The sequence below is a fragment of the Halichoerus grypus genome, chromosome 14 (assembly GCF_964656455.1).
Source record: "Halichoerus grypus chromosome 14, mHalGry1.hap1.1, whole genome shotgun sequence".
In the NCBI taxonomy this organism is placed as follows: domain Eukaryota; kingdom Metazoa; phylum Chordata; class Mammalia; order Carnivora; family Phocidae; genus Halichoerus; species Halichoerus grypus.
In genome coordinates this window covers 41,174,242-41,200,232 of record NC_135725.1, presented here as the reverse complement: position 1 = coordinate 41,200,232, position 25,991 = coordinate 41,174,242, and the positions used below count along the sequence as shown (strand labels likewise).

At 40.1% G+C, this 25,991-nt stretch overlaps 1 protein-coding gene across 14 annotated transcripts in view; it reads left to right on the top strand.

Annotated features, from left to right (window-relative positions):
• NFIB (nuclear factor I B) overlaps positions 1 to 25,991 on the top strand; it is a 436,890-nt gene that overhangs the window by 307,533 nt on the left and 103,366 nt on the right. The gene's annotated exons all lie outside the window — the stretch shown is intronic.

The window sequence follows — 25,991 nt, the reverse complement described above, 5'->3', positions numbered from 1 at the left end:
GCAGCGTATGACTTCCAGAAATTTGGATACTAGGTGGGGATACAGAATGTACTCTCTTGGCAATAATGTGCCAAAAAGGACCAACATAAGAAAGAGGAAATGAACAAAATCTGAAATGATTTTTCAGGGTTTTTTTTTTTGGTAAAGCATTGTCTTAATCCCATAGTTCTGTCTCTGATAGCACAAGAGTCTCTTTGCGTATAGTAGATGATCAATCAACATTTATTGAATTCCTCTGTTTGTTGAACAGATTGCCATTTTAGAATTTGAGAACGCTCAAGGAAGAAGAGTTGATAAGTTAGCAGTATGGAATCCTATAAAATCTCATGAAAGTAAAGAAAAAAACAGCTTAAGTTTTAAAAGCATTAGTAAGTTAACAGAGAACTGGAGATATTTTCTGAGCACACCAACTTTGGTTCACTAGTCTGTTGTGAGTGGCCTGCTGTTTTACAACCACGTGACTTTGACCCTCCTGATAACTAATTAAACAAAGGCTAAAAGTACCTAAATGGCTTTCCAGCAGAATTACAGAATAATAGTGAGCAATTTTTCTGCCTTTATTACAAAGGTCCAAGGAGCGTCCATATGTGTATACACATTGTGTGGACATATAATTAAAGCTAGGAAGCCTGGGCATTTAGTGAACAAGCTGTGTGAGTGTAACGAGTGCCACCGGCCTGTGTCAGCACCGTGGAATTCATTTTTCCCCTCTGAATCTCTCGGCAGAGGCAACGTTGGATTCAGTTGAAGCTTAGAATTACGGAACAGTCCTCACTGCCAATAATGATTACAGGACAGTACAGCCGGCCTCCTGTGTCTCTCAACCTGAGCTTAAACTTGTGGACTACCTAAAAGAGAAAAATCCAGTGACCTCATTATGCAATATTTGGCAGCTGCGGGACACCGCATTTTCGCTGGGGCTTTAATAAAGAAAAAGAAAGGACAGAGACAACACACGTCTTGTGAGATCTAGGTGTATTCTACCTTTATCCTTCAAATGTTTTGTATATTCCTGCTATGAGCAAATTCGTCTATCTGTAGTTTCACACAGCACCTCCCTGCCTTGCCCTCCCTCCTTTTTGGTCAGCCCTTGGAATTGCCGAGACCGTGGATTTGGTCTCAGTTTTCACAGTTAAGTCGGTTTTGTGCTACGGGTGTTTCCCATAGAGGGGAATAAAATGGTTTTTTTTTTTTAAATATGTCATTTGTGTAGGAGATGCATAGCCTCTTAAAGAAAGAGAAGGAACCAAATTTAAATTGTTTTGTTTTCATTTTGTCTACACATATGCTTTGATAAAGACTATAAATCCATGTCAAAATTATGCCATCGCAAATGGGAAAATGTTGGCTTTGCTCATGCTTTTCCGAAGTAGGTTTCAGTATGGTCGGGAGTTTTGTGGTGTGTGTGTGTGTGTGTTTACTTTTCTTCCACGAAATTAAGTGAGTTTCTTTCATTAGCAGAAAGCGGTGTGGGCCTGTGTGTCATTGAGAGGTGGAGGTGAGTGAAATTTCATAAAAGACCCCCCACCACCATCACTTTGTCCCTTGTAGTATTACAGAATTGCTTTGTAGTTAGCTTTTCAAACAGCTTCAAAAAAAAAAAAAAGTTGTGGTACCGGCTCTTATTCATGCGGGAAGTAGGCTCCTTGGCTCCATGTGAGCCGGACCTGAGACCCCTCCCGGGCCGCAGGGCTGCCCTCTGCCCCGGAGAGGCGGCCGGGCCGGCGACATTTCAGGAGGCCGCTTGGCAGCCATTTTAGATCCTGCCCGCGCAGAGAGCTCCTGGCTGCCAAAAACTGCAGCCGCTCCGTGCCAAGACACTCTTGGCAGTGGAGATAAACTTTGTAGAGATACACAGTCCAGAAATATCTTATAATTACAAAGCACAGGGGGCAGAATGTTTTTACAATACAGCTGTGCTAATGTAAACATTTAATTTGGCAGCCTTCTCCACCCACTTTTCAATTAACCGGGTTTAAGCAGATACTTTAGGTCTGTAATAAACTTTATTGCTACTTCTCTTAGAGTACAGTTTATGAAACACAGATTTGAGGGGCTTTTTTGGGGGGCTTTCCACCCATTTAGGAAAGCACAGTGTGCGTGCTGTGTTGCCATGAAGGGGAAGTGTAGCTCTCTGTCTCAAAACTGCCACCGGCCTGGCTTAACGGAAACAGTCGCTTTAGGGAAAAAAGAAAACGTGGGGGCCGTCTCTTTGGCTTCTAAAGCATGCAAGAGGATATTAATAGAAAGAGGTAAAATCACTTATAGAGCTACAAAAAGACACTTGGGTTGGTGATCATTAAAAAAGATAAACGTCCTCTGCAATGCATGAGACTGTTTCAGGGATAAATTCCCGATAACAGTTCTTACAGATATAATTATAATAATTGTGTGATCGCCGTGATAATTATTCTTATAGAGTGAAAGAAATAATTTTCTATCTAAAGTAGCATTCAACTGTTCAGCTCACAAAGCTAGTCAATAGATCCTTTTCAGCTAACCTAAAAAATGGTGGAGGTCATAGAGTTTTAAAGCTAAATTGGGGTTTAATTAACATTGTGAAAAGGAATTTTTTTTTTCTGTGAGGAATATGACATCACATTTCATGATATCTCTTTACACACACATTGCTTACACATCTTTCAGATAAATTAGGGAAGCCGTACATATGGATAGTTTGGGTTTTTGAAGAGACAGAAAAAAGATTTTCAATGTCTGTTTTCCTATCTTTCCATTTAGAAATTTTGCCTTGGTTATGGTTTTTAAAAATTAACCCCTGTTCCTCTTGATGGTGGATTTTTCATATTAGAAAACTGTTCTTGAGGCGCCTGGGTGGTTCAGTCGTTAAGCGTCTGCCTTCGGCTCAGGTCATGATCCCAGGGCCCTGGGATCGAGCCCCACATCGGGCTCCCCGCTCTGCAGGAAGCCTGTTTCTCCCTCTCCCACTCCCCCTGCTTGTGTTCCCTCTCTCGCTCTTTCTCTGTCAGATAAATAAATAAAATCTTAAAAAAAAAAAAAAGAAAGAAAAGAAAACTATTCTTCTGTTTTTCCCTCAGGACTCCTTTCCAGTCCCTCACTTAGTCTGGCTCCGTCAACATTCAATCTATGGGATGTGACCACAAAGTAATTTCCAATCTGAAGTTGTATTCGACTGTTCAGCTCCTAAAGCTAGTCAATAGGTCCCTTTTAACTATCCTGAGAGATGGCAGAGATCAGAGAAATGTAAAGCTATGGTCTTGTTATTTTATAGTCTTTAGTTATGCCTCAATAGCTATTTTGCCGTCGTATCGCCTTTATGCATTCTCCTTATCACAGCTAAACAATGCATTTGCTGTGGCTTTTATTCTCTCAGATATTTTACTCACTGAAAACAAAAGTCAAGCAAAAAACATTTGACCGTCTCACTGCTAAGTCTGTGTTGTGTATGTGTGTATGCGTGTGTGCAATACGTCAATTTTATTTTCAAAATGCAATAGTTGTGGATACTGCTTATTTACAAATTTTAAACAGCCCGTTTTACTTGTTAGCAAGTGAATGAAAGTCAGGACGGTGCAGATTAAACTGTAAGCTACATGAGGACGGGAATAACTCATGTTTTGTTCGCCATTGTACACTGACTTCCAGGGATGATATGTGAACTCTTGTAGGTACTCAATCCTGTTTTGTTTTTTCAGGAAGCAAACAAATGGATAAATCTTGTAAGTACAAGCTAGAATCAGAATATCGAGTGTTAAGTATATAAACTGGAAGCTCATTATGAAGCTTTCTTTCAGATTGTTTTGTCTTTCTTTGGGAAATTAATGCCCTTTGTCTCAGTTTCTTCATGGATAGAATATCCAAGATAACTTCCTGTTTGCAGCTTAAATGAATTCCCAAAATTATTGAGGGTAAATTGTGATACAAGGAGGTCATGGTCTTACGCAGGGAAGCAGCGTATAAGCAACCGACCAGAATGCAGTGTTAAAGTTCAATATTGGAGGTATAATCAAGGTGCTGTGGACCTGAGAGGTGGCCTCCCTGAGTGTCAGAAAGTATGGTTCAGAGAAGATGGGTAACATTCAAGTGCCTTGAAGATGAATTGGGAGTTTGCCTAGCCTCAAGGAAGGGATCATTCCAGGGGAGTAGAAACCATGTGGGCAAAAGCATAGAGACCTGCAATTGCGCAGCATATTCTAGCAATTTCCAGAAGTGTGCTAGAACTTAGGTGTTGGGCAGTTGGGTATAGATGTAAAAAGGGGTCAAAGATGATGGTTTGTCTGAGGGATGTAGTGAGAGATGAGGCTAGACCAGGGCCAGATGACCAAGAGTCTTGAAGGCTGTACTAAGGAAGTTGTAGACTCTTCCGAGGAATAGGGAGCCATCGATGTTTTAAGAAGTGAAGTGATGTGATTCCTGGTGGCAGCGCCATTGTCAGATGAGACATGCGTGCTCACTAAGGGCTTGGGCAGCAGTGCAGGTGGACACAAGGAAATGGACCTGAAAGGTAGTCTTGGCCAGCAGCTTACTGGGAGGCTTTCGGGAGATGAGATTCCCAGATGCTTGGGGGAACTGAGTGGATGTGGGTGTCATTAATTGGGGTGTGGACAGGAAGAGGCTGAGAGTATGTAGGGGTTGGGCGCTAGCAACCGCAAGAGGGATTTTGCAGTTAAAAAGACAGGTTAGGGCTAGAAATAGAGATTTGGAGTCATCCGCAAATGGGTAATTGTAAACATGGAGTGGGTTGAATTCACTCCGGGAAGGTAAGAAGCCAGGAAGGAGGGCCCCTTGGGGGGATTGTCTTAGGTAGGGTGTTGACAGATGAGAAGGAGATTGTCCTAGAGATTGGAAAGAAAGCCCAGAAAGGGAGGCTCAGGAACAGGAAGAGGTGGTGGCCTAAAGGATAAGGGAAGGAGAATTTTTTAAAGTTGGGGGTGGTTAGTGTCAAGAGTCAGTTGGGTAGGAGTCTGGGAGGATCAGGGCAAACTGTGGTGTATAGAGATAGTAATTTTGGAGTTAGAACCGATCTAGACTTCTTAACTCTGAGAGCTGGTTTGGGGCATGAGGATTATTATTTATTCATTTTAAACAGTGATCAGAGAGTATTGAGTTTTGCACTTGCGTTTTCCTCCCCAGCATAACTTTACCAAAACAGGTCCAGTCGTACTGGGGTCCCGGGCTGCTTAAAGGATGAATATTCTGTGCAGACGTTAAGAAACTTCTGGTGGAAGACAGTGGATTATATTTATTTGTAGTCTCTCCCTTCTCCTCATTATGAGGAGGAAATGTGCATTTTTTTTCTCCATCTAATTTCACCATTGGCTACTATATTTAAAGAAGCAGAAACCATTTAGAAATTTTAGTGTGAGTTTGGAGAAGGCATGAACAGTCTCACAGAAAATAAAAGGAAATGTGGCCAACCAGTGAGCACACCCCTTTAATTGCTCTTACCAAGCCTTCAGACATGCCCCTAGGGGGGAAATTACGCTCCCCCTCCCTGGATTCACCCTGTTAGCGGCAGCAGTAAAGAGCAGTTTATTCGCACAATCCCCTCTGCTCCCCTTCTCCCTGTGTGGCTCCCCTTCTCCCTGTGACTCCCCGGTTTAGCAGTAAAAGACTCAGAAAGTGGTGATATTATGCTAGCACACACAGATTATATTAGAAAGTATGATTGAGCCAACTAGCTTGTAAGTAAACACAATAGCTCACTGCAACGGGGTGCAGCTCTGTAGCCTCCCAGTGTCTCTTAAAGGGTTTTAAAACATTTTTTAATGCCCGGAGCCTCCAAATGCGCTGAAGTTCAGACTCAACATGCCATGTGAACTTCACAGTTTCCCCTGAATGAAAGTAAGCGAGCAAGTGGAATCCTTGCTAGTTAAAATCAAAAACCACAAATGTACGTGGCCCTCTCAAAAAGTAAACTGTCTGTAGGCGTAATGGACTCTAGTTCCTCTTCACTTTCTCTCTCCAGCCTTTGCCATCCTAAGATGCTGCTTCCCCCCTCTCTCGAGGAAGCACAGACAGGAGCAAATGAAGTTTCTGAAAGTAAAGTTTGGATCTTGTGGAAGTCGGTTAGGGTCTGGCAAACAATTTCCCTTTATCAGGCAGTTAAAGTGGAAGGATGTACCCTGTAGCGGCAGTGACTTGCCAATTAGCTGGGCTTTCCCCACTGTTTCTGGTTTGGCAGGGACGAGGTGGTTCACCCGGCTGCATTGCTGCCTGCCAAGGACACATGGCCAGCTCCCGGCTTCCTGTCTTCCTCTTTGTGTCCTGGCCTAGCCTTCCAGGGAACTGCCAAGACGCCGTTGCCAAAAATCTTCCTTCAGAAAGGTCAAGTAACCTCAAGTCACCTGTGCCAATATTTGTGTTTTCTTTTGAATCCTTCTGTGTTCAGCTTGGAGAAAAGTGTACAAGTGAACATGCAGTGAGTGGAACCTGGGGGTCACTCAGGATCACTTGGATGAAGCGGTAGAACCCAAAGAATCCTTTGGCCCGTGAGGGTATGATGTTTCTAGTAGAATTCTATTTAAAGCTCTGGGAAGTGTGATAGAGTTCAGAATGGTTCAATGCGGATTTGGATTGAGTTTGCTTTTTAGGATTCACTATACACATGTGATTTCTGGCTGAAGCTGACTCCTGGTGCATCACATGGCAGGGAGAGAAAGAAAAGTAGAGACTGGTCTTGGCGTAAGAGCTGCATTTTTGTTTGTTTGTTATTTTAAGACTTTATAGTCACATACTACTCTTGGCTTTCTAGTTTGGTGTCTGCGACCAAGCGTCCTGGTAAGCGACCTAAGGACAGTGCAGAAGAGGGTTACCTGGGGTGTCTGTTGAACGTGCCATTCTCTTGGCCCCAGTGCCGCTGTATGGCGCAGCCATTGAGTGTGGGTTGAAGACTCTACATTTTTAATGAGCATCTTGAGTGATTCTGATGCTCACTAAAATTTGGGGGCTGGATGTGTCCCTGAGTGTGAAATGAAAAGAAGTCAGGTAGTTTTTATTTTCACCATGCAGCACATTGTTCCACGTGTCTCCTTTAATTGATCTTTTTGGAGACGTAGAGCTTAATTGGACTCTTCAGACTGTACACAAACCAATGACGACGAACACTTTTCAGAAGATTGAAATGAAAAGATACTAATAATATAAGAAAACTTTATCTAAATAATTGTCCCTTCTCTGAACCTTACATTTTAAGATTTTTAATAAGGCTTTTTCCGTGACACAGAGAGCCAGCAGAAGCTGTGTGCTAAACAGGTCTGGAGGGCTCCCTCCGTGTAGCCCGCACTGAGAATGTTGCTTCTTGGAGGGGTGCGGTGTGATGGGCCCAGTGACACCTCTCATTAAAGGAAAGTTCAGTGTCTCCGATATTTTGTAATGCAAAACAGTTTTCTTCTCACCTTGAAAAAATACCGTGTGAGGAATATGGAGCTCTTAAAGTGCCTGATACTGAGCCATGTGCGAATGTTCATGGCTGCTAGCATTCAGTAGAGAAGACGCTGCATGTTCTGCCTGTGGACTCGTAGCCCTGTTGGGGAGGAATAATTACCTCTGCCTTGAAGGTCCTTCTAGCTGGACTAAGAATCAAATTGACATGAGGCAGAGTAACAGGAGAAAAATCAAATTTAATAGCATACCTATAGGGAATCCACACAGACCTGGAAATTCCGAAGATGGTGGGCAACATGATGCTTGTATGAGCTAAGGAGAGGGGTAGGGATCTGAGGATACAGAGGGGAGAAGGAACAGTAGCAGGAAGGTGAAAGGAGATGTTTAGAAAGCAAAGGTTGCCCTATTGTGCAGGTAAATTTTTTAGATAAAGAGAATCTCTGTTAATAGCTCTTTTCCTGATACAAGCAGGCAGTTGAGGGAGAGGTAAAGAGCCTTTCCTGAATCCATTGGGCTTTGACTGCTTTTAACTCAAAATAATGTTCATGCCAACATGGCCCATCTTGGGTTGGCCTGCCCGGGGCCCCAACAGCCCCAATATTCCCTTTTGGCTTTTCATGTAAAATTGTCCATAGTATTTACTTCCTAATAAGCTCAGTTTAATTTTCCTTTGTGCCTTTTGTATCTTGTAACATGTTACTTTTAAATATTGATAAGAATGGGATAGCCTTGAACCTTTTTATGTCTTTGGTCTATAGCATTCCTAAAGATGGGCCCAGGTTACCTTTGTAATTTTACCATTTTTTTCTAAATTATTTCCAAAATTTGCTGTTAAGCTGCAGCCTCGGGACACCTCTGCCTTTCTGACAGGACTAACAAACACTACGCTAATTTGGAACACATGTTCTGTCAAAGTTTACCTATAGCCTTGGGTTCCAAATTTGCAACTTCAGCATCTTCCATTGAAAAGAAACAGCATATTTTTTTTCTTGAACTCCCCCCTGTTGCCTCCCCTTGAACCATAGTCTTTTATAACAGTAATAAGGAAATGTGGTTATGGGTATAATTGCCATGAGGCAATTGTACCCTTGAGGACTGGCAGAATTTTCTTTTCTATAGTCTGAGGACTGGGCTCCATCAAGAAGCTCCATTTGCAAATAACTCAATTAGAATAATAACAATGTCTTTATTTTTATGGCAACTTTCCCTATAGAGATCAAAGCGCGTTAGAAACATCCTATCAGATTCATTGTTCTAATACCCGGTGGACCGGAATGAAAAAAGTTTTATTATAGCTCGTTTGAGGTAGGTGATTGAGGCAGAGAGAGGTTAAGTGACATCCCAGAGGTCACAAAGAAACTCAGTAGGGGAACTGCAACGAAAAATCAAGGTTTCCTGTTACTCTGCAAGTTATCAAGCCACATTCTTTCCTGGCTATTGTAAAGGATGGGAATAAAGCACAACCTCTTTTAGGATTGCAAAATAATGTAGGTGAAAGTGCTTTGAAAATTGTAAAGGTATTGTTGCTATCTTTATCACTTGGTACAAATGGAAGGTAAGAAAGAGCCTTATTGTCAATGTCTAGATATTCCAATAGATATGACATGGATTTGCAAATTCGGGTTGATTGGGCCCAAACGATCAGTCTTCTTGATCATTAATGAAGGACTAACGAAAAATTACATTTATAACTCTAAATAAAATAACACATTTAAGCATCTTACGGCTCCTCACAATTCTTAAAGAATTCTATGAGGTGGAAAACAAACTTTGAACAGATTGAGAAGCCAAAGATCAGAGTTGCCCTGGTTAAATAAACTGCCAGACACAAAACTTAACCAAGTACTCTGATTTTCTTTCTTTCTTTTTTTATTTTTAAAGGTTTTCACATTGGACTCCGTAGTTCTCAGGGTGGGTGTGATGAATTGAGGCTCTATTTTTTTTTTTTTTTTAACCGGGAATATGAGAAGTGGGAGTAAAATTGCTACTAATCTTCCAACTTGATTTCAGGGAGCCTTGGAGGACACATTCTCTGGGGAGGAGACACGATTAACTTGATGTTCTTAATTACTGTTGTTTGCTTTGTGATTAAAGGCGACGTATTTTGGTGGAGGGCTGTCTGACTGCCCAAGTGTCCAGTGTGCTGGTGTTGGGGAGTGCCAGGGGTGGTGGCATTCCTTCCCTGAAAGAGGAGTCAGTCCCATACCACTAACTAGGAGCTGAAAAATCAGAAATATCCCCAATTCTATCAGTCCTTGCTTTTAACAGGAAAAATGAGAAGTTGGGCAAAATACAAATACACGGGGTTTTAAAGCTGTCTCTCTGATTTTCAAGGTTCTAGAGGGAGTTCATTCATATTCCTTCCCTTTAACTCAAGTAAATGAAGCAAGTAAGATCTCCCGCTTACCATCCATCCTCCCTGTCGGTCTCCTGGGAAGGGTAATGGCCTTGAGACTTTGTCTCATCATCAGTGCACCTCTTGTTGTGTCTTAATGCTTAATGAATGTTAAGCCGAGAACAAATCCGGGTAAACAGGTGAACAGAAAATAAAGTTCAACCCCCGTGAACCTGTGTGTGAAATAACATGGGAAGAAAACCTCCATCTTGCAGGAGCACTTTTAGCACCGTGAATGGACCGAGGAGATAAGTGCTGTTCTCTACCAGTCGATTGACTTAGATCAGCTAATTTATTCCAGTTCTGATAATTAGTGGATGATATTAACAGAGAACGCTCAGATATTGCTTTATTATTCTGAATGTATTTTTTTTTTAGGAAAGTTTTCTTAAGCACCCCCTCCTCTTTCTTTCAAATGGCCTCCCTGGATTCCAGGGTGCTCCCCCCCCCCACCTTTGTGGTATCTATTGTATTTTGGTTTTCACAGCATGACATCCACATCCATACTGGCACAAAAGAGTCCAGCCCAGTGAAAAGAAAGCTGAGCAGTGTTGTCACTTGAAAAACACATGGGTCACTTTGAATGGGATCCTAATGTGAGGAGGAAGCTTTGGCTTGGGATCTAGATGGGGGTACCCTAACCTTTGTGTTCCAGTCGTGTGTGGAACCCCGACTTCATTGCCATCACGAATATTGCCATCTAGTAAACAAACCTGCATAAACAAGAATGATGCTGCAGCACGGTCCAGGTCTTCCCATTTATAGTTTATATTTTCAAGCAAAAAAAAATAGAAATTCTCATTTTTGGGGGAAATTATTTCTCTGTTTTGTGTCCTTTCGAAAGTAACTGGGTTTTTATCCCATCTTTCCTTCATTGAAGTTTTCCTTAGATGTAGATTTTATATCCTCGAGTTTCTTAGATCTAGGTAGGTACTGATCTTTTTACTACAAAAATCTAATATTCTGTCAACAAGATGTAAAAAGACAAGCATAATTTTCTTATAAAAAGCTGTGGCTCTTTATTTCATTTCTCAAACCGTGTCACAGGCAGACAAAGGGCTGTGAGCCTCCGGCAGGTGACAGAGCTCTGCGGGTCGGGGATGGAACCTGTAACATCAAACCTTGCCTGGGTTCGCTTCTGCCTCGGTCAGTCGTGCCAAATGTCCTTCACCTCTTCCAGCAGCTGAACGGTCCTATGAAGTAAATTAATGGTCTCAGTCCAATTCTTGGGGCAAAGAGACGCCACGATGCGCACGTTCTATACTGCCTCGGCATCCTCAGCCGACACACCGAGGCGTAAGCAGGCCTAGGAGAATACAGTTTCCTTCCGGGCCAGGCGCAGTGCACTGGATGTCCAGGGGATATCACACTTTGAGATTTAACCTCTCGGGGTGCGGAAGGGTGGAGAAAGCTGTGTCGAGGTGGTACAACCCATCTCCGGTATTAAAAAGAAATAATTTACTTATAAACTATTTCCCTGTTATTTTGTTGCATTTTTCTGCTGTGCCATTTGTAAGTGGATGGAGATTTCGTGTTAATTGGCTTCCAATCAAATTTTCCAATACACTGAAGGTGGAGATTAGTCGTCTTTCCTAATCTCTATCAGCCTATTTCTAGGAGGGTGCCCCTTTAAACCCATTTCTGGGCCCAAGTATATCTGTCGTAATTTCAGTTATCTGTTTAGGATAATGTAAACAATTCAATTTCATTTGTTGTGTCTTGGCTTTAACTGAGTTATATATTCCTATGTGACGGTTCTTAGATCACAGAATCCACATAATAGAGTACATTGAAAGAACTGGTGATATTTTCTTATTGCCTTTTTTTGGACTGCAACTTATAATTAAAGTTTATGTTTAGAATAATATATGCACAGTAAAAAACTGGTTAAAGTTTAGAGTCCATTTCTACCTGGCATTGTGCTTCCTGCCTGTCAGCCCCATTACCAGAGACACCGAGTAACTGTTTCTGTCTTGTGGTGTCAGCATTATTCCTCTGGTTTTTAATGTCTGTGCAGCATGTCTTTCATCATATTCTGGAAGTTATCTTCTGGTATGTCCATTGCACTGTAATTTTCTCGTTGGAAATCAAAGGGAAGGGAGGGAAAATGCAAAAAGTGGAAATTACGGCTAGACTTCCTTCATGATCACTTTCTGCCTATTTAGACTATAACCCATTTTCTTTTTTTCAATAAATATATATTGAGTTAAACTTGTAAATGTTGCCTGAAGTGATATAGGTTGACTAAAACAGATTCAAGGCTCATGTTTAAAAATTTCAGTAAACAGTGATTTTTAGTTGATACAATCTCCATATGATATTTGGTGCTAGCTATCAGAAACTGGGACAATAAGGTTGAAAAGACATGAAAATAAAGCTTGGGGCAGGAGAGCTCAGAATGGTTGAAAGGATGGTTGAAAGGAGACACAGGGATAGTGAAACACCGTGCAATCCTGGTAGCTGAGTGTGCCCACCTATCACCAGTGTCATCTGTTAAAGTGTCATCAGAAAAAAATGCCATTGAATTGATGTTCAATGTTTTCTTTGGTGTCACTTCCCTCTAATGGGGCTGTTATCAAGCACACTGTAAAACATCAGGTCAGTCCATATTATTTGCATTTGCGATTCTAAACTTTGGCACCGTGAGTTCATATACTTCCTTATGCAGACATTCATCAGTAGTTTTATGTTGTCTCCTATTCGTGGAGCATTCTAGTAAAGTGTCGTAAATTAGAGTTCTGATAGAAGAAAATGCTTTTGTCTATTCTTAATAAATTTGCCGATGTGAAAATGCTGAATGTCAAGTGAGGTCTTGTGAACGATTTCTTAGAGAAAACAGAGTAATGTTGAAATTATTTCTCTTTTCAAATATGTATTATCCTTATGTTGATGTATATTGGTGTATATTTAAGGCAGTTTGATTATCCCTGCATGATATTGTTAGCTATTCGGACAACTGATAGGCAATTCAGAGTTGTTTGTGTCATGAGATATAAATAAATGTATGGTATTCTATAAAAATAATCGGACTCAGTTGATCCAGTCAAGGAGCAGACAGTCATGTTTGTAGAAAGGTCATTTACACAGGAAAAAAACCCAGGTATCATGTAACTTGTTGGGTAGAGAGACTAACTATGAGATGGTAAAAAGGAGAAATAGTAAACCTGGATGGGTGGGTAGGATTATCTGATCTCTTGGAGATGTATTTAGAGCTTGTCATTGAAAATCTAAGTAATTAGTCTTTTTTTTTTTTTTTTTTAAGTCTTTTTACAAAAGACTTTGGGCTGTAGGACTTCATACTTAGTACTGAATGGTGACAGTGCTTTCTCACCTTTTTTATGAGAATCATAACAATTACTTGAAATTTATTAAATACTAAATGGCATTATATTTAATCTGTCTGATACTGGTAACTCTATTACCTGACATATATTTTAGAGTGATGAATATGTCAAACTTCAGCAAGCACATATATCTGTCAGGGTCCAGGGAAATAGTGTTTCTGCCAGAGGGTCCAATAGAAAGACTTCTATGAGGGCAGGGTGCGGGGTAGTTAGAATGATGTTAGAACAGGTGGGACACCAACTGAGCAGTGAGACCACCTAGACATTAGCATCAGCAGGAACTCACTACTTCAACCAGGGCTGCAGGGGTTGGTGTTACCAGAATCCTTGAGCCACATCTATCTGCGAGGTGTGGCTCACAGAGAGAGGGACCCGTCCAGTGAAAGTAGAACCACAAAGGATTTCTAGCCACCACTTGGAAAGACCTGTCAAAGCAGAGAGAGGAAATATTTCCCCTCTCCTTTCTTCTTGCCCTCCGATTTTCCAAACTCCCACCTGTGCTTCCCATTGGTTGGGCCTAGCCCAAAGCCAGTTGTTAACAGAGCTGGGAAATGTAGTTTGCAGGAAAAGAGTGAGGGATGGCTCTGAGGACAAGTTACCACTACTTGGCAATTCTGATTTTTTGAGGGGGGGTGGAGAGATGGAATTGAGGTAAGGTTCAAAGCATTAATTTCATGGGAGGGATTGTGTTTGTATGATATTATTGAAAGGTTTCTCACACTAGTTTTGCTTACTGGCATTGAGTTACTAATTTTTTATCCTACTAGAAAATTTAGTTTATGATTTGTCATTATACATTATTGTTAGATGCTTTTGAAAATTCTCCCTGATTTTTTTTTTTTTTTGGTTAATTTTCAAATTTTAACATCCTTTAAATGCCAGGAAGAATTTGATCTTCTCTAATTAGAACAAATCTTGAAAGCCAAAAACAACAGGTGACAGTCTCAATCGTTCTGTTGGTGGTTAGCTCTGACAGAGAATCATAGATGATCTCACCTTCCCCTCTTCCATCTTCTGGATGCACTGAGAATGGACAAGGGAAGCTCGACTGCCCTTGTCATCAAACACTGCCTACAACTTGGAAATGATGATGTGGTTTCTTGGTTCTTTTGTGACTTCTTTGCAGGCTTGGTATGCAGCATACTTTGTTTTTTGATTAGAATGCAATGTCAGTCTTGAAATGGCAGCATAATAATCAACTTGCAGAATTGAGCATTAGCCATGTGTAATGTATGTGCAGTAAAAATAATCTTTATGAGAATGGGAGATGAGTCTGCAGTAAAAAACTTGAAGTTGGTCTGTGTTAAAGTTTTGTCACATCTGGAAGACATTTGATGTATAAAATTACATAGGTTTGATACCATTCAGGGTTAAGACATATGGATGGGACATTATGCAGAAACTGGTTCTTTTTCATACTCTTTAGACTTAGCTTAGAGATTTTTAATAATAAGGAGTCCATTTGAATCTCTGTTAAAGATAAACTGAGCAAAATGACAAAATGGAAAGAATTTTGAACACATGGTACACGGCTCTGCACGCTTAGAGTCTTGATTCCCTTCTTTAAAATGGATATATAGCAAGTGGACATACCTCTCATCATTTTTTTCTTGTTTCCCAAATAACCCTAGTCATGAACAGTGGAATTCTGTGGTAGGCTTCTATAACAGGTTCTTTATTATTCTTGGTTAAAATTACCTGTATTTTTAACTTTCCTTTTACAATGACATTTGAAAGAATATTGCCACACCAGATTATAACAAATCTTCATATTTCTCTTGGGTTATAAACTTTTCAGAGTTTTTCAAACATATTATTCTACTTATTAGAATATCTTGACCTTCCCTTAGAAAAAAAAGTAAAATCAGGGGTGCCTTGGTGGCTCAGTCGGTTGAGCGTCCCGACTCTTGATTTCAGCTCAGGTCATGATTTCAAGGTCGTGAGATCGAGCCCAGCGTCAGGCATGGAGTCCGCTAGAGATTCCTCTCCTTCTCCCTCTGCTCCTCCACACGCCCACTTATCTCTCTCCCTCTCAAAAAAAAAAAAAAAAAAAAAATCATATTAGCACAGCTTTTTGGCTTGTTTTTATTTTATCAATAAAATTGAGTGACATTCCTCTCATGCACAATTTTAATTGGCAGGGGGAAATTACTATCTCCTCATTTGTTTCCTCGTTTTATCCTTTTTTGAAAATGTTCACTCACATGATGTATTATTCCAGTAGTCTTATTCCTGGTAAATTAGCTTTTGCCCTGAAAACATGGGGACAGAACTTCTTTGAACCATTTATCAAGGAACTGTTAGGACACTGAATACCGCTCTCTGCCACATCAGCACACTTCCTGTTTCATCAAGTGACTTCTCTCATTTTTTCCTCCAATTTTTTGATAAAGTTATTTTATAAACAATAGCAGTACTGAATGTCTGACACGCAAATCTGCCTTCCTGTGGTGGGAGGTATATTAATTTTGTCTTACTCTATTTTTCTGCTAATTACTATGCACCTCTGGATTAAATACATACGTTTATTTTTGTATGACTATATCACCACAGACTTAAGAGCTATGATTTAATAATAAAGCAAAGGCTCGTTATTCATCATATATAACCAATAGGGTATACAAAAAACCCATTCAGTTTCTTTTCTGTAAGCTCATATGAGGATTTAAACGTAAATATTTTAATGATTTGGCAAAGTATCTTTTCACCTGGCATAATGGAGAAGTCTATTCAAGTAAAAATTTTCTTTTTAGGAACTTATGCCTATGATCAAATGAGCACTTTTGAAATAAGAATATGACTTTTTGGTCCATGACTGAATCAATTGCTAAATTTGTATTTGTAGAGAGGTTCTTAAAAAATAGAATATGTGTAGATAATCATCAGACAAGTAATAGTTATGATTGGCATTACTGCAATTAATTATAATTTGAGGAAGATGAAAAATGGCTGAAGTTAGAGCAGCCATCACAGTCTTGTCCACGGAAAAATAGTGGTCATTTATTCAACAAATGTTGATGGAGCTCCTACTAATATGCCAGGGGTTATGCTAAGTAGTGAATAAGACTTCCATGTATCTTGGGGAGCCTGGGTGGCTCAGTCAGTTAAGCATCTGCCTTCGGCTCAGGTCGTGACCCCAAGATCCTGGGATCGAGTCCTGCATCGGGCTCCCTGCTCAGCGGGGAGTCTGCTTCTCCCTCTGCCCCTCCCCTCTGCTCATGCTCTGTCTCTCTCTCAAATAAATAAATAAAAATCTTAAAAAAATAAGATTTCCATGTATCTTGACCCCATGAGTTTTATAATGTAGCAAACAGGCTGGACACTAATCTGGCCCTTTAATTTCCAGTGCTGTTAGTGTTTTCAAAGGGAAATGTGGAGTGAAAACAGGAGGACCAATTAGGTGGGGTTTTACAGGGGTGGGGGGAGGAGTGAAAGTGGGAAATTAGACCTCAAAGTATATTTTAAAAAATACGTTGGCCTTTCTCCACAAATACTTGTGCATATTTTTATTTTCACTGTTGTATGAAGTTATTTTTCCCCCTCTTATTTCTGTTGTAAATGACTAAGGCTAAAAACTTGTACCTTTTTCTTGTCCAGTTTTAAATGATTGGGCAATGTGAAAACTGATTGAGGCTTGAGTGGTTTGCTCAGGGTCAGAGTGGTTGGCAGTTACTGAATGGGACCCAGGCGTTCTGACTCTCCAGACAGTTTGGAGAAAACACAGCCTGCTCTCTGAGAATAAAAATTGCCAACGAAATATTAGAAAGTCTTGTATCTGGGTTATTTATTTATGTTTTTTGACAGAGAGAGTGAGAGAGGGAACACAAGCAGGGGGAGTGGGAGAGGGAGAAACAGGCTTCCCGCTGAGCAGGGAGCCCGATGCGGGGCTCCATCCCAGGACCCTGGGATCATGACCTGAGCCGAAGGCAGATGCTTAACGACTGAGCCACCCAGATGCCCCTCTTGTATCTGGTTTTAATCTAGATATACAATATAATAGTACGTTATGGAGAAATACATGGAACGGCGTAGCACAAAGGGGCCATGTGTCCACAGGACTGTGGCACGTGTGGGATTTAGACTAACCCATGAAGACCCCAGGACAAAATAAAACAGATAAGTAAGTCACTGTGTCAGTCAGTGTAACAAGTGCTCTTCGGGGCTTTGGAGGTATGAGAGCATTTATTTTTCCATGCTTTCCTTTTAAGAGCAAATCTAAGACTAATATGATCATAAATATTGCATTTGGTTTATATTGAAATTTTGCATTGATTTTTTTCAATTTGCTTCCATAATTATGTTCCTGGGTCTGATGACATTCTGGTTTTCATTTTCAGATTCATATTTCACCAACATTCTCTTTGCACTACATACCTTACTATAAAATGCAGGTTTCTTGGTTTCCAAGAAAAAAAAAAATTACATAGAATAGCTGAAATCCACAATGTCTCCCAGATGGGAAAGACAGAACATTCATCTCATCTTTTCCTACTGGATCTGGCCGGGCTTTGGAAAGTACTTCATTGTTTTCATATGGCAAAACGTATTGGCCAATCGTTCCTTAAAGTACGCAGTGGCGTGTTCATCTAATATTATGAGATATGGGCAGCATTTATGAAAGATTATAAATCTTACAACTCTCTTCAGAAACTTAAAATACAGCTGGAGATGTTTTGCTTCCAACAAACATGCAATCTTCATAAAATTGGAAAAGAAATGTTTTGAATAAATAATGTCTTGGTTTATTTCTTTCTAGTGCAAGAACTATTTTTTTTTGTCAAAATCATGCCATAAAACTCCTCCCTCCACTACACTAACACCCTTGCCTCTGTATTTATATTTTCCTGGTGCATTAAAAAATTTTTTTTAAAGATGCCAGATTGCTTTGCCTTGTTTTTAAAGATAGAAAACTGGATTTGCTCCCAGGGACTCTTTCCCTAACTAGGCCAGTTTAAAAACTAAACAAGGATTGAGTCAGTTAATTAATTTAAATGAGATTACAAATCAAAAACATATTACGCAATCTTGATTTAATTACCACATTTTATTTACTTAATTGAAAACACACTGTAGAAACTTAGCAATCTTGACAATGGTGTCTTTGCATTCTATAGGGTACAGGCTTAGAAAGCAAGAAGTATAGATGATCCTGGTTGTGACCTTTGGTTCACTCAATCCCTGGATCAGTAAAGAGTCATTGAACTTAATCTTAGGCCAGAAAGGTCAGATACGATTATCCCTGCTTTCATTTGTGAGGTTTTGGTGCTAGTTAATGAAGCAGTGCAAACCTCTGGTCGGAGATATTGGCAGGTTTAACACTTTTTATGCAGGGGTGTTTGTATCTGCACTGGTCAATAGTCCCCTCCTGTGAACAGGTTTAATTTGCTTACATAAGGACATGTGATTTTTTTTTTTCCCCTTAAATTTCAGTGGCCTCTGTCTTTCGGCTAATTCCTTGTGGACAAATTTTGGTCTTGAGCCCAAATAAATCCTTATTTTAATCCTTGAGATATGATGCTTTGAACCTAATCACCCTGTTAAACCAAAAGAAGTAGCTCTTTAAAAGAAAGTTTAAAAATAGAACTAATGGAATCTGTAGGAATAAGAAATAGAGGATAGATTACATGTCTGGGCTCTTGTTTTATATTTTCTTTGGTTATGTTAATTTATCTGTAAGGACCCTCAACATAGCAACCTCTCTTAAAACTATGAGCTTTGTTGTATTCAACAGATACTTAAAAATCTGTGTTAGCCAATAAAAAGGAAGATCTGAAGATACAGGCCTTTAGATGGGAAATAATGTAGATTACAAAGCATGATTAAGAATATGTAGGAAGCCATGTTTCCTGACTATTATTTTGCTTCTGCCAGACGTATGCAGGGAGGTTTGATTTCTCTTCGTACTCAGACCTGGGTTTAGGGAAGGGGGCACTGATTCAGCAAAAACATACCAAGGACTCCATTAACAAAATGACAGAGTTAATGCTTTCTATGGGCAGGTGGTTAACCAAGTTTTGCAACGAAGCGGATGCCATATAATGGAATGTCCTATTGAGAAGAGAGAGAGACAGAAGCTAGAGAGACGGGGAGGAAGAGAGAGAGAGAATGAGCAGGCATTTTCCTACATATTGACATGCTTACGAAAGACAAGGAAGCACTTGGTTTTCCTACGTTCTTTGTGTGTGTGTGTGTGTTATTCTAATAAACATTTAATAGAGGAAAAAGAAAATATTGTAAAACTATAGTTTTATGTCACCCCAATTGATGAAGCAGTCCTCCGTCAAAACTCAAGCCATATAGCATTTTAACTGTACTGGAGAAAAATACGGTGAATTATGTAATCAGAATTGCAGTTATATGAAGCTAAGTCACTGTAAATCCCAGGGAAGCAGTCCTTGTGGAAAGTAAACTGCCAAGAATGAGGCACAACACTTGAGCAGAGGGAGGTGGGAGAGGGTGAGAGAAGTTTGTCCTAGGAGAATAGTTTTCTCCCACTTCCCCTTTAAAAAGGTGCGTGGTTTGTCTTATTTTTGTGTGTCCCTGTTATAAAATGCATGCATTGTAATCCATTCCCCAGGGTTTTGCTTGGTCCTTACATCTTGACTTTTCTCTTTCTTAAGTAATTCTTTCTGTCCTGCTATATATTTAATTTGTAAAAATACACTATTTTAGTATGTTGGTAATTAATGTTTAGGAGAGAAAGAAGGGGGCCATTCCAAGTCTTTAAAAAAAAAAATCTTGTGGTATTCTTTAGTTGACAATGGGCTATTTCTTTACCTGCTTAAAGGAAAAGAATATGACAAAGGGGTCCTTTATCACATGATGACTAATTTTAGTTCTAGCGAGAGGCTATCTGTAGGTTAACAGGTTACAGGGTGGGTTTCATTTACTCTTCTGATATCCCTTGATATAAAAGCCATATTGTTATAGAATCATAGAATTTTAGAGGGACCTGACAAATTACCTTCTTTAGTCTCTTTTTTACACCGACAGGACTGTAAATTAAAATCATGCCTCTCAAATTTAGTTTTTCTGTTGATGCTCCAGTCATGGTGCCAGAAAATAGAATGAATTCCTGAAATAGGTTTCATCTAGGAGTAGAAAGACAGCTTATGTATAAAGGCCATTAAAGGCTTCTTGGCCTCCTGCTTGTGAACTGGGGGCCTGCTTCTGGACCCTCACCAGACATTTCTTCCCTTTGGAGGAGAGACCCCAAAATTAATTTCTGACTCAAAATTGTCTCTTATCTCCCCCCCTCCCATTTCCAAATATTCCTTCTGGATATAAGGGAAGCAAAACTCAGCCTTAACATCAGGCCAGGACTAGTACACTTGACCCCTCCCCCTGTTTTTTGCCATAAAATGTGGGTCTATATGATTTTAATGTATGTTTCTGCACCTAGGGGCATACCTAGTCTTTCTTCTTTGTACACTTCTGTGCTTTTATTTTATTTTTTTAAAGATTTTATTTATTTATTTGCCAGAGAGAGAGAGAAGGAGAGAGTGCAAGCAGGGGGAGTGGGAGAGGGAGAAGCAGGCTTCCCGCCGAGCAAGAAGCCTGCTGTGGGGCTCGATCCCAGGACCCTGAGATTGTGACCTAAGCCGAAGGCAGACGCTTAACCATCTGAGTCACCCAGGCGCCCCCACTTCTGTACTTTTGTAGACTACTTGTTTCCTACTCATTGGGTTTACCCAACTGAATGTCAGGCGCTATATTGAAGATTAGGGCTGTAGGGCTAACTAGGTCAGCATCCCTGCTTTCATGTAGTTCAGAATCTAACCTCATGTAGTTCAGAATCAGAACCTCAACGTGGAGGACTTGGGGGACGGAAAATAAAAGGGGGACAGAATGTGCGAAGACTTGGAGTCATCAGATGTAGGAGACATATGGGGAACCAGAAGGCTAAGATATGACCTGGGAGTTGGTAAAGACCAGAGGTGTCTGGAATGGCATTACTAAAAAATTTGGCGATTTTCTTACGAGTATTTGGAATACATGTCAGGGTTTTAGCAGTGAAGTAGCTTCAGCAGTTTGGAGTTGTAAAAAGATTACCTTGGTAGCAGAGTGGAGTTATGTACTACCATAATATACGATCTGTTCATTTTTCAGGACCCTGTTCCTAAGGTCCCTTCCGTGTGATACCTTCTATAACACAGACTTGCTCATCCTTCCTAGGAAGAACCAACTGCTTGCTGATCTTGATACATACTCATTAATAATACCTATCACAGTGTATTATAGTTTATTTGTACATTTATTTCTCTCTGGGCAGCCTCTGAGCTCTAGAAGGCATAGAATGTATATTCTTTGTCTTAAAACAGTGTTTTAAAGGTCATTATTATAAATTAATTGGAAATTTGATAAGAATTTATTGAGCACCTATTATGTCCCAAACATCAGCAACTGGAATATAGGAGGTGTTCCATGAATCTTACTGATTCACATCTAATTGATGCTTACAGTAGTGACCTTCAAAAGACTTTCAGTTTTGCTGGTCTGCCCCCATCAGACAATTGAGTTCACCTACCTCAGAAAGTTAGTACTCAATAACAAACATTTAAGCAGTTATTATTTATTATCTTACCTATTTAACAAATATTTTATTGGACTCCCACTAGATCATTAGGAAAACATTAGAATTCTCTTTGTTTCGCAGAGAGAATCCAGACTAAATTTGATTTAGAGTTGTCCTCTTTTTAAAGCGTCAATTACTATATAGATTTTAATAATAATTGTTTTCAACTTAGAGTGAAAGAATAGCTATGGGCTTTTAAAATTTATGAAAAAGGTTTTGAATGTATTGGTAAATGGTAGGAAGGAGGAGGGAAGTTAGGGGAAGGTCAAGTTCCCAGAAACATTTAATCTACTGAAAGATCACTTGGCTGTACGTGATTTGAAGATTGCATCATAACCTCTCAAGAGGCAGTGTGTCTGAATGGGTGGCCCATGTAGAGAACATATGTTTTAATAGTTGCCATGTAACTTTGGACAAGCCATTTAGGTCACTTAAATATCCCAGGATCTTTCGTAAAACTGGGTCAGGAGGGAAACTGGCCATTCTTTAGGTAAAGTTTAGATATTAGAAGAGTCATAAAAGGCTGGCTGCTTTTTAAAAGGGAGTACACGAAAGGATTGAGGAAAAGTTGGTAAGGGTCATGTGGGGAACCTTTTCTTATTCCTGGGGAAGGAGGAATACATTGAGTTTAAAAAGTAGTAACTTAGAAATGGCTTCATTAACTATTTTCTTCCAAGAAGAAAACATATATGTTTAATTCACACCATTAAAACATAAGGAATGGGGGTAATATGAGATTTTTATAAGTATGTAATACAAACTGTTTCAGTTCTACTTTACGTCCAGTGAAGTCAGAAATGTAGAAGATGTAGATTGGGATCAAGGAAGAAAAAATAAAATGTGGAGGGAGTGATGGAGGACTGGTTTAGGTGTGCTGCCTTCAAGTTCCGCTCCCCTCACTTTCTCTCCACTGCATCCAGATTGTTCTAGACTCAAGACCCAGTGTGCTGGGCAACTCACAGCCCCATTCTTACCAGCCTTGTTCTTTGCAGACTTCAGTCTTCTGGAAGGTCATCTTCATCACATGGCTGGTACCTACTGCCTTTTGAGCATGAGAGCTCCTGAGAACCTTGTAATGACAGTGTTTTCTCCCTTGAGGGGAGAGGGGTAGACAGCTTTTACATAGGAATTCTCAGTGGGCACAAACTCCTTCATGTTCAGGCGATTTACCACAGATCATTTTATTTTTTTAAAAGATTTTTTTAAAGATTTTATTTATTTATTTGACACAGAGAGAGGGAGCATAAGCAGGGGGGAGCTGCAGAGGAAGAGGGAGAAGCAGGTTTCCCGATGAGCAGGAAGTCCGACGTGGGACTCGATCCCGGGACCCTGGGATCACGACCTGAGCCAAAGGCAGATGCTCAACCAACTGAGCCACCCAGGCGCCCCCGCCCCGTCCACAGATCATTTTAGATGCTTGCCCTGGGATGGGCAGAATTTAGTCATATCCCCTTTCTCCCTTTCTTCCTGAGAGTTAGTCCATTAAAAATATTAATCATTCTTTGAATGTGACCTCTGTGTTTGATATCTTTCATTTACTCATTGTATTGCGTCTGACCAGTGTATGATGGTTTACATAATAAAAGCTTTGCAACAATTCTACGGGGTAGACAGTATTACAGTTGTAAAAATCAAGACCACAAGGCTCTAAGAATTAAGTAATTGTGCACAAAATCACCCTACTAGTGAGGAACAGAGCTCGAATTCATGATAACATATTAAGTACATGCAGACACACACACAGGACTTGAGCAATTGGTGGAAGTGGTTGAAGAAGACCTTTGGGTTTAGAGTAATGTGACCTGGGTGGTGAATTGGAAAGGTTTTTGATGTGGTCTGAATAATTCCTTCTCTGAAGCTAACCACAGTAACAGTTCATTTTGCTTTCTCTGCCAACTATGACTCGCTGGTTACTTCCTTTTCTAGCAGTTGGAATTAAGTGACCAGTATAAGGTGCCGTAAGAGTTAAGAGTAGATTGTAGTATTAGAATTTACAGTCTGAAAAGTAAATGCTAACTTGCTCCCTCCCTGAGGGGGCCCCTTCTGTGTTTTGGGATCTAGTATATGCTATTTTACTTCACGAAAACGCACAGACTTTGGAATATGAGGGAAAAGCTACCATTGTGTGCCAGTAAATGCCAGATCATTTTAGAAAGTGGAATTCTTATTAAAAGCAAGTGTGTGACTCAAATGTAGGGTCTACTTAAGTTTTCCCTCAAATGCTTGTGGGTTTTTTTTTTTTTTTTTTGGTAATTATATTGTTTTCAAATGAAGAAGTTGGTGTGCAGTTGTTGGATATGGGGGAAGGGGTAATTTGCAGCAGAAAAGAATAGGGTTTCCCAGTGGGATGTTGTAACAGGGGGTGCCCTTGTTCTAGCTGAATACTTTCTTCGGAATAGAAGAGACATTCATTCTTTAATTGACCTAAGTTTTAGCAGCCAGATGTTGGGAAGGAGTTTTGTGGTGCCCTTTTGAAATTGATTTAAGTAAACATGCAAGGCTCATGGAGAGTCTACAACCCCTGCCCCCTGAGGACAACCTCAACCTGCCTCATGTTGTGTCATCAGGAAGGTGGCATTAGCCACCTTGAGGGATGCATATCTAGACCTCCATAAATGTGAAGTAACTTTAGAAGGAAAAAGAGAACATGAAGAAGCTCTCTGTCCAGTGGGTATGTTAATAATAATAATAAGTAGGAACTCCTCAAAATATTAGAGTCACTTGAGAAATTAAACTGGAATGTAGTATCAGTATTGAAGGACATTTGTCAGAGGAACTCGAGGCAGAAATAGCTGAGGCTGTAGCAAAATAATGTCATTTATCATTTTTATGTAACTATCATACTCCATGCCTGGAAAGTGGCCAATGTTGTACCATCTTTTATAGGAATGTAGAAAGAGAAAGATTGACCTTCTAAGTTATAAGTCACAGACTCTTGCCTTAATTCCAGAAAAAGCAAGCAAATTCATGAGAGATGAGAGACAAGCATTTTAGAGAATATTCAACTCTGTGACTGTCTACAGGAGACGCTAGCTGGAACTCAGGCTGCAAGAGTAGCCCCTAACAGTTTCTTTACTTCCATTTTGGAAAACCAGAAATCAGTTGAAGGATAATGTGGGAATCACTAAATATATTTGTGAAGATTTCATGAAAGCTATTCTGGAGAAAAAAAAAAAAGACAAAGGAAATAGGATGAAGAGGTAGAATTCTGATCTCAGCATTAAATCTGGTTAGCAGGCATGAGGCAAAGTGCAAAAATAAATAACCAAGTTCTATATAGAAAGAGAACAACAGGATCCCCTTGGATTTAACAGTAGAAGCAGCAATTGCAGTATGCTAATCACTTACATGGAACAGCTTAATAACCCTGCTGAAAAAACCAGCATTAGATTTTTCTGCTTCAATGAGACTGGATTCCTGTCTTGGCTTAGGTACCATGGCAAGATTTCAGGGAAGAGACTGATCTGTGGCCACCTATCAAATTTTGTTGAAATTCACTATCAAGTTCAAAATTGCCTTTCCTAGGCAGGCAAAGGAGGCTGCTGAATTTGAGCCTTCCATTCCTCCGGCATTTACTGAAAGCCTAGTGCATTCACAGCCATGAACAGCACACTGCACACTGAGGAAGACACAAAAGAAGTAGACAGGATCTCTGCCTCTGCTTGGGAGCATGCAATTTAGTTGGGGAGACAAAACTTAAGTACTAGAACCAATAAAAGAAGATTACAAAGCAACCTGCAAGTAAGTGTATAATAATATGGGGCAAATGACACAGTTAACGGCAGAGGGGACGTGGAGGAAAGAGGAATGAGCAAAACACGACAGTGTTAGATTAGCTGGGCAAGGCGTGTTGCCTAACTGTAGTCTGGCCTCTCCGTTGCTTTCCACAGAAAGCATCGATGAAAAATAACGTGGGATAGGAAATTCAGATATTTCTACATTGATCTTTTTCTCCTGATCTGCAGTCTGTCTATCACAGATGGAAATTAAATTGATCCAACAATTTGCTCTCCACAAAGCTATGGTAGTTTCTACCTAGTAATTTATGCTTTTCTTGGTGTTTGCAAATCGATTGCTATTATGGGATGCAGACAAATCTGGGCCTGGATTCAGTATGTTGGGAGATTATGGGAGTGGATATATGCGTATGCACACGAAATCCTGGAAAAATGGACTCTCGTTTCTGTGTATTTCACTCACCGAATAAAAACATTTTCAGGTTCTTAAAAGCATGTTTAATTACACTCAGATTGCATTTTTAGGGGATGTATCTGCTTTATTTCATATTGCTTCTGACAGGCCCAACCTCCAA